This window comes from Gracilinanus agilis, chromosome 2 (genome assembly GCF_016433145.1).
Source record: "Gracilinanus agilis isolate LMUSP501 chromosome 2, AgileGrace, whole genome shotgun sequence".
Taxonomy (NCBI): Eukaryota; Metazoa; Chordata; class Mammalia; order Didelphimorphia; family Didelphidae; genus Gracilinanus; species Gracilinanus agilis.
Window position 1 is genome coordinate 351,552,642 of NC_058131.1, and position 14,196 is coordinate 351,566,837.

A 14,196-nucleotide genomic window follows, 5' to 3' on the forward strand; every position below is an offset into this window, starting at 1 on the left:
CTCTCTCTCTCTCTCTCTCTCTCTCTCTCTCTCTCTCTCTCTCTCTCTCTCTCCCTCTCCCTCTCTGTCTCTCTCTCTCATATGACCTTTGTGACCTTATCACTCACACTCTTCCCTGGACATCCAAAGATATCTTTGGTTGGTAGTCACTGAGGAAGTGGACTCAGAGACCTAAACCCCTCCTTCCTCATTACTTCATCACAGGAAGGGGAGTATTCTTGTTGAGACCTGGAAGATGCCAATACACTGCCATGTGGCCAGGTCAACATGGCTGCCTATTGCCCTCTTAATCACAGCTTGATTGGCTGTCCAGCCCTGCCCTCAATATTGTTATCTTTTTAAGATCTAAACAAAAGAAGACCCAAACCAGTTTCATAGCCTGGAGGAGAAAAACTATAGCTTAGAATCAGACTATTTCAGTCTTTCATTAAGTAGGGAAGTAAGGTGAAAATTTATTTCATAAAAGATAAAACAATTCAATATTTATTTTCTACCCCACAGAGAAAATAACAGTTTCTATGGCAGAACCATTAGACAGTGACAAAAAATTTCTTTTCTGGGTATTTGAGAGCTGTAGTTGTTGCACCTATAGGAGCAGTTGCTAGGCAGTGACTTCCTAAAGGTTGCTTCCTAGGATGATGACAGAGAGCACTGAGCATATGCATCGCTATACCCAGGGCTCTAGCTCGAGTTTAGGATCCCAGACTATCTCCACCAAGATCTGAGAGGAGATGATGGTTGAGGTGGTAGTGGTAGTCTGACTTGCCTTATCTCTGCCACCTGGTCACTTGCTGCTTCAGCTAGATTGGCTTGCCTTGCCCTATGTGTAGCAGTCAATTAGCAGCTGGTGAGTTCAACAGGCCCCTTCTCCATAGGAGTTGTTTCCCTAGATGATGAATGACTATAGACTGGGCTATAAGTAGCACCAGTGATCTAGGGTTGGGGGGAAACTTCCATTCTCAAGGTCCCTGGGCCTATTTGATTGTTAGTGGCAATTGATCGAGGGTTGTCACTGATGGTGATGATGAAAGTGAACTTGTCCCCCTTCGTAATTATTTAGTGGCTGGTCTAGAAACAGGTCTGGTGGTTTAGAGTGGGAGAGGAGGAGGCAGGAGAAGGGAGTTCCACCACTATGTGGTGTCTATTTGGTCCAACCTTCTGATTTATCAGATGAGGAAACTAAGGCAAATAATGTTAAGTGATTTGCCCAGAGTCACACAAGTACTAAACCTTAGAGGTGGAATTTGAACCCAGGTCTTTTCAGCCCAGAGCCATGCTCTTTCCATTGTACCAGGCTACCTTCTAGTTTGGCCAGATTGCAAATTCATCACCTAAGGAGGTTATTGTGGGGATGACTCTATAAACATTCTGGGACCTAGCCCCTACAGGGATCCATCTGGTCACTATTGCTCCAGCCCTATTTGTTGGGACAACCTGAAAAGGTACGCTGTCCTTCCTTGCCCTAGCTGCCTAGGAGATCCAACAGAATGTGCCCACCTTGTGCAAACTGTGATGGAAAATCCTCTGATCAGTGGTGAGGTGATGCATCTGGAAGGAGGCAGATATGCAGCCCTCATGCTGGAGGCATAGACTTTGAGGACCTACTCTCTGGCAACAGGGGCACCAGTGCCTCTGTCTTCAGTCCTTTAATCTCTGGTACCCAATAAAGATGACTTCTCTAGGGCAAAAACCAAAACAATTCCAGATTTTAAAGAGCCTCCATTGAAGGTTGTTCAGCTGAGGCATAGGTAAGGGTGGTAATAGGATGAAAGGAGTAGTTTGGTAAAAATCATCAGGCAGGAGTATTGGGGGGAAGAGGGGAGGGGTTGGGGTGGGAGGAGCCTGGAAGCAAGAAAAGCAGGGAGGAGTTCTGGGTAAGCGGCCTCAGAGGAAAAAGACTGACCAGCATGCCACCCCCACCCTGGGCTTGGAAAGCAGAGTTCTCGGCATCTGTGGTCAATTAGGTTTCTAAGTCCATAGAGAACGGCTGCTCTTTCAGAACGTTTTGTTTCTGTTTCCAGTGAATATCACCCCTGGATGGCTGTCTTCCCTTTCTGAGCTCAGAAATTGTTGTCCTACAACCTCCCATCAGCAACGCCCCCCGCTCTGGGCGAATGGGCAGCCGGGAATCTCTCCCTCCCCTGCACTCCCTTCCCTGGGAGACACCCTGTTCCTGGGCATCCCCACCGTGAGGTGGGTAGGAAAACCAGCACGAGTGAGACACCGTGGGGGCAGTGATGGAGGGAACCACAGGTGACCTGTCCAAGCCGAGGGGGCCAGGAAACAGAGGGGCCGGCAGCTGAATGAGGGAGGGATTGAGGCTGCTTTGCTCCAGCTGGGTAAGAAGGCTGAAATGGAGGTCTGTCTGCTCTCTCAGTCCCCACTGGGGCATAGCTAGGTATGTTTGCCTGGCATGGCTGATACACATTTAAACACACACGCCGACATGGACAAACAGACATTGTATAGTTAAACCTCCACTTCAGTGTAGGGATCCTCTCTACATCATCCCTAAGGCAGGTCAGACAGCTTCAAATACTAGCAAGGAATACAGGGCAGCCTCCCAGGCTCCCAAGGCAGCCCAGGAGCCCATTTCACTTTCAAATAACTCAACTGTTAATAAATTAAATCCTTGTAACTCTCCCCATCACCTCTCTTTCCCCTCCTCACTTTGGTCTTAGTTTTAGCTTCTGGGACAGAAACCCTACTGTAATGTGATTTAGAATTACTTCCTTCTATTTGATCCCTGTGTGGATATGGGAAAACAACATGTTATGGTATGGAAGACCTGAGTGTCTTCAAATCCTCTCTCAGTCACTTAGTAGCTATGTGTATACAGGTATATAGAGCACCAGTCCTTTAGTCAGGAAGACTCATCTTCCTGAATTCAAATCTGGTGTGGCCCTAGGTAAGTCACTTAACTCTATTTACCTCAGTTTCTTCATCTGCAAAATGAGCCAGAAAAGAAAATGGAAAACAGCACCAGTATCTCTGCCAAGAAAAACCCAAATGGGGTCACAGAGTCAGACAGGACTGAACAACAAAGACCCTGAGCAAAATGTTCAACCAATCTGAGCTCCATTTTCCTTATTGTTTGTAAACTGAAGGGATTGAACAGGATGGTCCCAGAGGTCTGTCTCTTTTATTTCTAAATCTACATCCTAAGAACTATGTGGTATCCCTTATTTAAATCCTCTCCATGTCCTCATGATCAGTTCCTTCCCAGATGAATACTCTTACTTTCTTTGTTGTTGTTCAGTAGCTTTTAAGTTGTGTACAACTCTTGGTGATCCCATTTGGGGTTTTCTTGGCACAGATACTAGAGTGGTTTGTCTTTTCCTTCTCCAGCTCATTTTGAGGATGAGGAAATGGAGTCAAACTGGGTTAAGTGACTTGACCAAAGTCACCCAGCTAGTAAGTGAAGCCAGATTTGAACTTATGAAGATGAGTCTTCCTGCCTCCAGGAATTCATTATGCCACCCAGCTGCCCAGAGGACCTGGGTTCAAATCCTACTTCTGAGGCTTACTACCTATACAACATCAGCCAAGTCACTTAAACACTGTGAGGCTCAGATTTCTCATCAGTAATATGTGGAGGTTGAGTCAGATTGCCTCAGGTCCCTTCTAGCTCTAGGAAATCTTGCTCTGTCGTTCCCAAACTTTTTTGGCCTACTGCCCCCTTTCCAGAAAAAATATTACTTAGCCCCCTGGAAATTAATTTTTTAAATTTTAATAGCAATTAATAGGAAAGATAAATGCACCTGTGGCCATCACCGCCTCCCTGGATCACTGTAGCACCCACCAGGGGGCAGTGGCGCCCACTTTGGGAATCACTGCAATCCATCCTCCACTCAGCTATCCAAGTGACCTTCCTTAAAACACAAATCTGACCATATCATTCCCTTTGTCAATAAACTCCAGTGGCTCTAAGATAAAATAGAAAGACTTTTGTTTGGCATTCAAAGTCCTTCATGACCTACCCAGCACCCTCCTCACCCCACCCCTTTTCAGTCTTTTTATACCTTTTACACCATTATGTGTTTTACCATTCCGTGACACTGGCCTTGCTGTTCTTCAAACAAAACATTCCATCTCTTGATTCTCAGTCACTTTGTGCTGTGCCTGACAAATAAGAGGGACTTAATGTTTATTGACTGACTGACTGTAGTGGTCAATGATGTTATGACCCATGAGGAAAGATCTTTAAAGACAAGAAAGTGCTCATATGGAAATAAGAATCATAATGTGTAATAATCCCAAGCCGGTTTCTTGGTTGTCTCCTCTCCTGAGAGAGAATCATTGTATTATTAGCCAGAATTAGGGAATTAATTCTCCAGAAGAGAAAAATCAAAATGCAAAGTGAAAATATTTTGGATCATTTGAAATTTGGGTTACCCCTGTCCCTGATCTAAAGTAGGACCTTTAGTGACCATAACCATACAGGAGCTAAAGCTATTACAGCCTATAAGTTCTCTTTGTTTCATACTCTAACTCTTCTGCGTATCTCATGTGTTTGCTCCCACCAGGGATAAGAATCCAAAGACATCTCTCTCTTAAAAGCCACTGGTTTTATGGAATACTGGACAGAAGCCAGACTCCAGTATTAGGCAGACCACCTCCTTAGATCCCCTTCTGTTCTTTGAAAGAGAAAGTCTATTTTCTATCAGGGCTTCAGGTACAGTGTCTCTGAAGAGTCAGCACAGATGCTTGCAGTCTCTTGTCCTTCACCACGAGAGGTCATCCCCTTGGTCCTCAACCAAGAAAACATGTTTTTCCATGATGACTTTTTTCTTTGGCATGTTTCATCTCTCCACTAATAATCTCTGGACATAGAATCATAAAAATGAATGTGATCTTGAGACTATGCTTGGCACATAGTAGAGTATGATAAATTATATCTGCCTAGTCCAAGACCATCGCTATCCTCTTTTACACAAGTGAGCCAACACATGCCAGTGACTAGATTAAAAACTAAGGCTGAGGGAAAGCCCCCTTAAAGGAAAAAAAAAAGGGGTGGGGTCCAAAACAGGATTCAGAATAAATAAGCATAAACCAGAGGCTAGGTTGGATTAAGAGCCAAGGTTTCTTAGAAGGGGGATGAGCAGAAAGCAAAGAAATTTCAGAACTGGGCTGGAGGGTTTAAACCAACAAGGATTACAGAGGATCAGGGGGGATTCTGCTAAGGGTGCTAATGAAATAATTGTCTGGCATGATCACCATCCTCAAAGCAAAAGAATGCTTCCCCACCTTTCTGTTTTGGTTTCTATACTTATCACACCTTTCTAGTGAGGCCATGAATTTAGCAGCCATCATTTCCCATACAATGCTTCTGTGGGCCCTGAGGCTATAAACTGATGGGATATCATTAATGGAAGGCATCTACCAGTTCTGGAACACCTGTGCTATATGTAGGTTTTCATTCTGACATTTTATACTCTTGCCAGTTCACTATGTTTGTGGATAATTATTTCTATTGGTTTAGGATACCTTAGATGAAATGTTCTTCTTAATCATCCTTAATTAGTGGTAGGAGGAAAGGATCTAGAGCAGTGGTTCCCAAACTTTTTTGGCCTACAGCCTCCTTTCCAGAAAAAATATTACTTATCCTCCTGGAAATTAGTTTCTTTTTAAATTTTAATAGCAATTAATAGGAAAGATAAATGCACCTGTGGCCATCACTGCCTCTCTGGATCGATGCAGCACCCACCAGGGGGCAGTGGCACCCACTTTGGGAATCACTGATCCAGAGGGACATGGTTCAGAGTTTAAGAACTCTGAACCATAATGAGAACCAAGAAAACAAAGGATTGAGTCAGAGTAAGTTGTCAGATAGAGGTATATCACTTGAGGTATTATTGCTGTTTTTCAGTCATTTCTGTCATGTTTGACTCTTTGTGACCCTATTTGGAGTGTTCTTGGCAAAGATATTGAGTAGTCTGCCATTTCCTTCTCCAGCTCCTTTTACAAATGAAGAAACTAAGGCAAATTAGCTTAAGTGACTTGCCCAAGGTCACATAGCTAGAAAGTGTCTGAGGCCAAATTTGAACTTGGGTCTTCTTGACTCCGGACCCTGTGCTCTATCTACTGAGCCACCTGGCTGCCCTCACTTGAGGAATAGCAGTGGAGAATATCTCCCGTTTTTGGTTTCTGGAAAGGTAATGCTGATGTATAAATGACAAAGGTGGTGTGGGTGGTGCATGCCAAGTGTACATGCGGCATGCCAGCCTACCCCTGACTTGTTCTTTGACTTCTGCCATCTAGAGAGAACAGAAGGCTGCCAAGTGATTAATTAACATAATTTGACCACCATGTATGGCTACGTATGGACAAGCAGCCTATTTGCTGCATTATATAGGAGTCAGTGCACTGAATAAACTTCCCCAATAGCTATAGTCTTGCCATTCAGTGAAAGGTGCCTCTACTCCGTTGGAGTAAATTACCACCCCAACTCCACCATGCTAACCACTTGCCTGTATTCTCTAGAACCTACCAGTAGCTGACCTTGTAGAAGTACAAGTAGAAACAACTTGTATCTGGCCCCAAGTTCTATAAAAAACTAGGGCCAAGTTTTAGTTCACACTCCTCATATACTTCATGCTACAGCCTTACCAGAAGATTCATTATACTCTGACCTTGGCTAATGCCTTCCTTTTTCTGGGTATTAGCTTCTAACATTCCCTAGGCCTGAAACTCCTTCTCTTCCCATTCCCTAAATCTCCATAAAGTCCTTGTCCTTAATGGCCCAGACCAATGCCTCTTCCTTCTGGAAGCTTCTCTCTGAATGTAGAGCTGGTCCAGAGAAAGTCTGAAAGGCAAGATGTTACAGTAGAAAGAGGATTGATTGTGGATCCAGGACATTTGGGTTCAGATCTCACCTCTGATAATTACAACCCTTGTTGATGACCTTGGAGAAGTCACTTAATTTTCCTGGACCTTCAATGTCTCATCTATAAAAGGAGAGGCTTGGTCTGAATAGACACTGAGGTCTTCTTTTAGGTCCTATGAATGGGAAGGAGTTCACAGAGAATCCTAGAATGACTGTGTTTAATTGTGGGCATCTCATTTTAACATGTCCAGTGAAAAGCAACATCATTGGTTGAAAGACTTATTTAAGGGGCAGCTAAGTGGTTCAGTGGATAGAGCACCACATCTGAAGTCTTGAGAGGCCCTGAGTTTAAATTTGGCCTCAGACACTTCCTAGCTGTGTGATCCTAGAAAAGTCTCTTAACTCCAATTGCCTAGCCCTTGCCTTTCTGTCTTGGAGTTGTTACTAGGACAGAAAGTAAGGGTTAAAAAAAAAAGACTAGTATAGTAAATATGCTCTGAATCATTTTCCCAGAGCCAGACTAGCTACTTCTTTCTGTTCCTCAAGTTTATAGGCAACCAGGGAAAGTTGGGCTGTCTCTTCTCTAGTGTCATCAGCTTGAGACTCCACTGTCTCTACCATCTACCACTACCACCACCACCATTGTTATATTCCAGTGACTAGCAGTCCAGTTCCTTTTACCTAGTTGTTTAGATGGTTCAAAGGGATATTGATTTTGAAGATCTTGCCAGAACAATTGTACAAACATTTACCCCTTCAACACTTCAGAGCCATCATCTCCTCTGTCCCACTTCAGTTTTTGAGGAAAGTGGGCTCTAATTTAGCTCACTTCCTACTTGTTCCCACCAAGTTTACATCCAAAGTAGCATCCCCTCCAGAGGAGTCTTTGTCTCTGTTACTACTAAGTTGGGTCCTAAAGGTTCCCCTTGTTCTTTAGGCGATCCTTTGTGGCACTGGCTACAGAAACCCGGACCTTGGCATGGAGGAGCGTTTTGAAACTCACAAGATCAGAGGCTCTAATAAGTTCACCTAGAATGAAAAAGAATAAATGCAGGGTCAAGGATCAAAGTCCATTTCACAGACACACATGAGCTCAGAGAGGAAAAGACCCCAAGGCCTGCTTCCCTCATAGCTTTTTCTCTCATCCAAAACCACCAGGCACAAAGAGAACAGAAGAGAAGCCCAGGCCAAGGCTGACTAAGGCCTTTTTGAAGACACTCCTGGTTCCTGTTGCACAGACAATTGAAAAGGCTTCTCTAGGCCATGTGATAAGCAGATTGGAACTGGTTACAGAATGTGTATTTGATACACGCTCAAGTCTCTCCAAGGCATTTTCATTGCACGTCATCAAGATTCCTTGGAATCAGGCTCTTTAGCCTCTCTGGCTTGGAAATTTGCACCAGCCCACTATGCTGATGCTTTCTGGACAAGTGCCAGTCCCTGTTATCCTAGAAAATCTGCTTCATGAGGAATATTGAAGTTTAAAGATACTTAGCTAGGGCGAGGTTGGGGGAAAACTAAGGAAGGACTTGATAGTTCTCTGTAAGTATTTGAAAGGTTGCCATGGAGTAGGGGGATTTGACTTGTTCTGTTTGGCCCTAAAGGGCAGAACTGGAAACAAAAGAGGTGGGAGGTTGGAGAGGTAGACTTTGGATTCACATCAGGAAAACCTTTCAAATGATTAGAGCCGTCCAAACTTGGAATGGATTGCCTGGGAAAGTGGGAAGTTCTTTATCACTAGAGATTTCCAGGAGAAAGCAAGATGGCCACATCTTGTAGAGGGCATACTCGCTCATGTACCAGTTTGGTTAAGGGTCTTTGCTGCTTTTAGATGGCAGATTCCGGGAAACCTGACTCCTTGTATTGTACAAGGGAATGATGCACAATGGAAGATACAGTTTACAGAACTTTTCAGGCCTCATCTATCCCCAGAGGGCCGGGGTGGCATGCTGGGGATTAATGGGTGTGATGTTTGTATACTTAAGCCTCAAGTTGCCCCAAAAGAAAGTTTAGAGTAGAAACTGCCCTTGAAGCAACTCAGGTTGTAGATTAGAATAGACTGATGTTGTGGGAGACACATGATTAAATCCAGATGCTCAATTTCCTGTAACTGCTAACTCACTGGACTTCCAGACTATTCAGTGATGATGTTTAAGCCAGAGTCACCTCTTCTTATATGCCCTTGGACTATGTCATATTATTCCCTGGTTTGTGTTTTATGACACATTTAGCCCTTTTAGGAAACCCACTCAGAAAAGATTCCTGGGGGACCTCTAACTTGGAGCTTCTCCTCCAGTTAGCCTTCTATCCATGTACCAGAATCCCTGTTTCTTGGTTTCTCATAACTGACCATGACCAACCTGTCTGACCATCTGACTGTGAATCCTCTGTGGTTTTCTACTGAATATGATCAAACTATTTGATCATGAATCCCTTGGACTTAATCCTTCGTGACCTGGAACTTTAGAACAAAGCTACACACTTGCCATCTTAGACTAATTCACCCCTATTATATTGCCAAATGACACAAAGGTTTCTGGGACCACCCTAAATAGAAGACTTATAGAGCTATTGACTCTTTTCTTCTCTACCTGAAATGTTGACCTTGTTCAAAACTTAGCCTCCCTACATTCTTTCCCATCCTTTCAGGGCCTAACTTCAGGTCCATCCCTTCTAAGAAGTCTTCCCTTGATGTAATTGAGACTTCCTTTGGTAACTTGGGAACTTTGGGAATTATAGAAACCCCGCTGAGCTGGACACATGAACAGAGGCTGATGGATACAGATGAGGAGGTCTGAAGAAGTGTCAATTCCACTCCCAGTGTAGGGCCTTCACTATAAAAATTAATATCTTGATATTAAATTAGTCCCAGTCTCATCTCTGTCCTTGACTATACATCTGTCTCTATTCTTTCCCAATCTTCCAAAGCCTGTTTTGGGTTCAAACTATTCTGGTTAATGCTCAGGAGCCCCCAAATTTTCTTCTCTTTAATTCGCCTGGCTCGGATGAACTATATCCTGCTCCTTAAAGAAATAACAGTTGAATTTGCTGAGCAATTGTCAGTAATATTTGAAAGACTATGGACAAAATAATTTTTTTAAGAAGGAAGGGTAGCTAGGTGGCTCAGTAGACTGTGAGTCAGGCTGATGATGGGGTCAGGATCCAAAATGATCTTGACATCCTAGAGCACTGAACTAAATTCAATAAGGATAAAGTTAAAGTTTTCACTTGGGAAAAAATATCAGTTTCAGAGAGAGATGTGGACAGTCAGAAGCTGTTTTGAAAAAGATCCAGGGGTCTTTAATAGACTGCAGTTCAGAATATGTCAGCAGTATAACATGCCATCCAAAAAAGTGAATATATTGGGGGCAGCTGGGTAGCTCAGTGGATTAAGAGCCAGACTTGGAGAAGGGAGGTCCTAGGTTCAAATGTGGCCTCAGACACTTCCCAGCTGTGTGACCCTGGGCAAGTCACTTGACCCCTATTGCCTAGCCTTTACCACTCCTCTGCCTTGGAGCCAATATACAGTATTGACCCCAAGACGGAAGGCAAGGGTTTAAAAAACAAACAAATAAATAAATAAAAGAGCTATTTTAAAAAGTGAATATATTATTCTATTAAGTTTTATTATTATTTTATTTATTTAATATAATTTGATTATATTACTAATATAATTAATAATTAATAAATTTAATTATTATTTAATATTAAGGCTGTTAAGAGTGGGGGGAAAAGGGGAATATGGCTTCTAGGAATAGGGAAGTCATAGACACATTGTACTCTATCTTCATCAGATCCCTGAACTAATGTATTCAGTTTGGGTCACCACAGTTTAATAAAGATGTTGATACCCTGGTGAAAGTTGAGAGGAGGGCAATCAGCAGTAGCATTTATATCATGCTTTAAGGTTTACAAAGGACTTTACAAATAGTATCTCATTTGATCCTAACTACTTTGAGAGGTAGGTGCTATTACTATCCCCATTTTATAGATGAGAAAAGTGAGGTAGCTAGAAGTTAAGTCACTTGCCTAGGGACACACAAGTGAGTGTCTGAAGCTGGATTTGCCCTTAGATCCCTCCCTATTCCAGGCCAATGCTCTATCCATTTCACTACCTAGCACAGAGTCCATGACATTTGAGGCTCAATAGGAGAAATTGTATATTAAACCTGAGAAAAGTCAGGGAAGGGGATACACATAATAGCTATCTATTCATATTTTTTAAATCTCTACCTTCCATCTTAGAACCAATACACAGTACAAAAGAGCAGTAAGGGCAAGGCTATGAGGGTTAAGTGACTTGTCCAGGGTCACACAGCTAGGAAGCACCTGAAGTCATATTTGAACCCAAGACCTCCAATCTCTAGGCCTAGTTCACAATCCACTAAGCCACTTGGCTGCCTCCTGTCTAAAGGAATTTGGAGGGCTGTCAAGTCAAGGAGGATTTCAGTTTGTTCTGTGTGGTGCCACAAAGCAGATCCAGAAGCAATGACAGAAGTAGCAAAGAAGGAAATTGGAGCTTTTCATTAGGAAAATGTTCTTGACAATTAGAGCCATCCAAAAGTGAAACAGATTGCCTCAGGAGGTGGGGAGGGGCTTTCCTCCTCCTTAAAAATGTATGAACAGGCTGGATGGCCACTTGTCAGATTAGTGGAGATTTCTTTGTGAGCTTGTTGGACAAGATGACTGCTAAGGTCCCTTCCAACTCTCGAGAAATTCTTTGATTCTGTGAATCATTGATTTCACATCCTAGTACAAAACCAACAATTTACTTAGATAACACTGTATTATTAAGAAGCATCAAACAACACAAAATGGTCATCACTTCCACCCAATCCCTGCTCCCCAACCTAGGCAAGAGTCCAATCTCTCCACCCGTCCCCAGTTGCTTCCCTTTCATTGACCTTTCCATCTTCCTACATTAAGGGGGAGGGACTAGCTCAGTGATTTACAGAGGGGAGCAGAGAGAAACAGTGAAGAGTGCTTACCTTGGGGTCAGAAAGATCAGAGTTCAAAAACCTGTCTCAAACACTTACTGGCTATATGACTGAACAAGTGACCTGACCTTTCTAAGCCTTTGTTTTCTCATCTGTAAAATGGAGATTTACAGATAACACTGCACAAAGTTATTGTGAGGATCAAATGAAATAATACTACTTTGCAACCCTCAAAGCTATCATTAGAGATCATCACTGCAATTTCTGGGGTCCTGTGGCCATCACATGCTAGCAGGAACCTTGGCTCAGTTTCACAAGTTCACAGAAAATGTTCTGCTCCCCTTTTATCAAAAACAAGGGGTTTGATCTCCACTGGCTTCTTTGGGAGAATACTTCATCATCTACAAGCTGGCAGGAGAAAGGGAAGACATCTTGCAAGGTCCATTCCCCACCCCCCCCCCCATGTCCTCAGCAGTTCCTCTCTCTCTTCTGCCTTTTCTATCATTTGCCTCTTTCAGTGTTACCAGAGAGGCATGTTTCTACATGCTTCATACCTCATGACAAACCTCCTGAAATGGCACATTCAGGAGCCTTTCCCAGAAAATATCCTCTTTACCCTGAAGCTTTCTGGCAACTTTAATCCAAAGAGAGTCCTACTCAATCCTGGATCTGTCCCTCAAAGGTCAATAGTGAACAAAGGTCTCCCTTATGTCTATTTTTGTATTAAATGTGTTTATGTTCAAACATACCTAGTGGCTACCTTGGTTTCTAGCAGGTGAGCTAGTCATCCTCCCTCTTCAACCTTCTACTGTGCTTTCTACACCCTGTGAACTGTCCTTGGCTTGAATACTCTGATTTGAGCTAAATATAGAGGTAACCAAAGAGATAGACAGAGACTCTTTGGGTGAGGGCAAGACATAAGCCACATAAAGGTGCTATTATTGCTATTTTTTCAAGTTTAAACTCTGTCCATCTATCCTCAGTTGACACATAGGCTACATACACCATGTACATACTATGCTCCACTAGAAAGTAAAGTTTATTTTTAATGAGATTTTAAGATATCGAAAGTGATTCTAGAATCACAAAATGTCAGAAAAGGAAGGGACTTTGTATGACACCTACTCCTACCCATAAATGAAAAGAAGCAGTGTGGGTAGAAACATTCATTCCCTTCAGTTCTTCTCATTCTACCCATTCTTTATAATTTCTCTCCAAGGAGTGATTATTCAGTCTTCACTTGTAGGTGTAGAGTGACACAGCTAGGTCATATAGTGGAAAAAATGCTGGACCTGAAGTCAGGAAGATCTGAGTTAAAATCTGGCCTCAGACACTTACTATCTGTGGCCCTGGGCAAATCACTCAACCTCTACCAATTTTAGCTTCCTCTCTATAATTTCTCCTTTGTATAATGAGGACAATAATAACGCCTACCACCCAGGGTTGTTGTAAGGATAAAATGAGGTATTTGTAAAGGGCTTTGCAAACCTTAAGTGACCTATGAATACTAGCAATTATTAGTAGCATTAGACTGGTATCGTGTAAATAACATTGGACTTGGTTTCTGTATCCTGAGGGACAGGGGATTGAAACTGTAGAGTCTGGAAGGCAAAAGTTACTACTACTACTACTAGCTTTCATGAGCCACGTCTTTCCTATTCTGAACCTACTAGATTTGTCTAGATTTATGGGATTTTGTTCCAGATTAGACTTTATAGTGTTCACTTCAGCAGCACATTTACTAAAATTGGAATGATACAGAGTTTAGCATGGCCCATGTGCAAAGATGACACGCAAATTTGTGAAGTGTTCTATATTTTTCTTACCCTATAGAGAAGCAGAAGGAAATAAGAAAGGAGGTGGTAGGGAGAGGAGTAATATAAGGGAGGGAGAATTTGGGGGTGTGTGTGATTAAAAGACCCTATAGAGAAGTAGGAGGGGAATAAGAAGAGTGATGGTGGGAAGGGGAGTAATATAAGGGATGGGAAATGGGGGGAGTGATTAAAAGCAAAACACTGGTGTGGAGTGAAAGAGTGAAAGGGGAAAGGGCAGGATTAAAAGAGGAAATTAATATGGAGGGGAATACACAAATGGAAGGCATAGCTATGAATGTAAATAGAATGAACTCACCCATAAAACAGAAGCAGATAATAGAGGGATTTAAAAACCAGAATTCTATCATATGTTGTTTACAAGAAACACATCAGTGGCAGGTTGACACACACAGAGTAAAGCTAAGAGGCTGGAGCAGAATCTATTGGGCTTCGGTTGAGACAAAAAAAAAAGCAGTAGCAATTATGATCTGAGACAAAGCTAAAGCAAAAATAGATCTGATTAAAAGAGATAAGGGAAGGTAATTACACCTTGATAAAAAGTAATACAATGAAGTAATATTAGTATTTACCATAAATGCACCAAATGATATAGCATCCA

At 42.6% G+C, this 14,196-nt stretch overlaps 1 non-coding gene across 1 annotated transcript; it reads left to right on the forward strand.

Moving 5' to 3' along the window:
* The first annotated feature begins 13,480 nt into the window (after positions 1 to 13,480).
* LOC123238352 lies at positions 13,481 to 13,584 on the forward strand. Its single transcript, XR_006505551.1, has one exon. It is a non-coding gene; the product is annotated as a U6 spliceosomal RNA (small nuclear RNA).
* The last annotated feature ends 612 nt before the right edge of the window (positions 13,585 to 14,196 follow it).